This window comes from Nannospalax galili, unplaced genomic scaffold, assembly GCF_000622305.1.
Source record: "Nannospalax galili isolate Female #2095 unplaced genomic scaffold, S.galili_v1.0 scaffold811, whole genome shotgun sequence".
Classification (NCBI taxonomy): domain Eukaryota; kingdom Metazoa; phylum Chordata; class Mammalia; order Rodentia; family Spalacidae; genus Nannospalax; species Nannospalax galili.
In genome coordinates this window covers 350,791-352,997 of record NW_008329150.1, presented here as the reverse complement: position 1 = coordinate 352,997, position 2,207 = coordinate 350,791, and positions in this window count along the sequence as shown.

The following is a 2,207-nucleotide window of genomic DNA, read 5'->3' as shown; positions in this document are numbered from 1 at the left end:
GGATAGAACATAGTTGGGCCCTCAGGGGACTCTCAGGCTGGTGCAGGAGACAAAGCTCACCTTGTTCTTTCCATATCTGGGTGCTTATGCCTTTTCTATACCGACTGCTGAGACACAGACTTTCTGAGGCCTGGGTCACCCTTAGTTGGGGTATAAGCACCAAAGCCATTTTCTCTGAATTCTGCAACTCTTTACTCAAGAGCTTTCCACAATTCTGGAAGCGTATCTCTGAGTAAAAAACCATCCCAGTCCCTAGGCCCTGAGTTGGGACAACCCTGATACTTGTCATATACGCCCCTCAGTGGTCCTAGCCAACTATTCGCAGAGGTGGCTGGCTTGCTCAGGTACATTCTTTACCCCCCTTCCTGCTAGGTCCTGGAATCAGCTCAAATAAGTCATTAAAATCCTTGTCTCAGCATTGGCTTTTTAGGTATTTTTTAAATTTAGACAGGGTCTTGTGCAGCCCAGGCTGTCCCCAAACTCACTATGTAGCTAAGGTTAACTTTGAACTCCTGATCCTCTGCCTCTACCTCGCAAACACTGGAATTACAGATATGTGCCACGATATCTGGCTTCCAAATTGGCTTTTGGGGAACCTACACTAAGACAGGAGATGGTATATAACAGAAAATGAAGGTTCTGTGTGCTGCAAGTCACAATCAGTTGTTTGCAAAGCAGTATGGAACCAAAGCGTAGCAGTGAGAGAACTGGCTGCCCAGGAGCAGGCAGTAAGGGGACGCATTGAAAAAAAAAAAATTCAAATGCAGTAATAAAACTGACCAAAAGGCTAGTCTGCCTTTAATTATCATCGTGAACCAGCAATTCTAACCAACACCAATGATAAAATTCTCCTCCCCACTGGGGCTGATAGCTTTCTGTTGCATGCCAGCTCCTTGGCACACCACTGACTCTCAGAGCACTGAGGAGAGAGCAATTTAAGACGGACAAGAGATGAGAAAGGCAGTGTTGATTCTTCAGTCATCTAGAGCTGCATTTCACACCTCTGTGCTTTGCACATGCTGTTTCTTTTTATAGGAACCTTTTCTTCCTTTATTCTTCCATGAGAGTTCTATGTAGTCGGTCATCTCTTTCTCTAAGAAACCCTCCTCGAATCCCGGCTTGAGTCAAATGGTTCTCATGGGCTTGCAAGAGCCTCTGAGCAGGCTTCCAGCATAGCAGATTTCACACTGGATTGCCTTTGTCTATCTTTAAACCACCAGACAATGAATTTCATAGAGAAAGGACCTATGGCTTGTTCACTTAGGCATGAGAGCTGAGGAGAGTCAAGGTTATTGCAGTCAGGAGTACATGGGATGAAATGACACTTGGAGGTGACATTAGAGAGGTACAGGACCCATGATGCACAGGGTGGTGACCAGACCACATATAGGTTCTTAGAACGGGCTGTTTTTCTCATTTGTGATGGGGACTCTGGATGGTTTTGAGCTAAGGAATATGATCTGCCTTTAATTCTAACTGAATCTCTCTGGTTGCAGGTTGTAAACAGAATGTAGCAGAAAGGGATGGTGCCCAAAGGCAGATGCCAGACAGCCAAGTGAAAAATGACAGTGGTGTGGGCTATGGTACTGACAGGGATGGGAAAAATGAATTTATTTGGCTACAATTATTGAACTTCAAGAAACTTGGAGAAATAATAGGTGTTAAAAATCATGAAGGAAGGGCCGGCAAGATGGCTTAGCAGTTAAGAGCACAGGCTGCTTTTGCAGAGGATTCCAGTTTGATTCCCAGCACCACATGGAGGCTAACAACCATCAGTAACTCCAGTGCCAGGAGGAATTCATCGCCCTCTTCTGACTTCCACAGGCATTGCATAACATGGGTACACTTATGCACATGCAGGCAATACACTCATACATATAAAATGAAAATATTTTTTAATCATGGAGATTTGGAGACACAAATTAGACACCATAGGCCATATATATATATGTCTATTTTTAAATATATATGTGGAGAGAGAGAGACAGAGACAGAGAGAACATTAAATTGGGGGAGGCAATCAGGGAGGTACAGATAGCGGAGAGGATCTATCAAATTATATTGTATAAAATTGCAGAAACTCAATTTAAAAAATCATGAAGGAGGCTGTTGTGGTGGTGCATGTCTTTAATCCCAGCACTTGGGAGGCAGAGGCAAGTGAATCTCTGTGAGATTGAGGCTGGCCAGGCCAGCTGGGGCTACAGGGA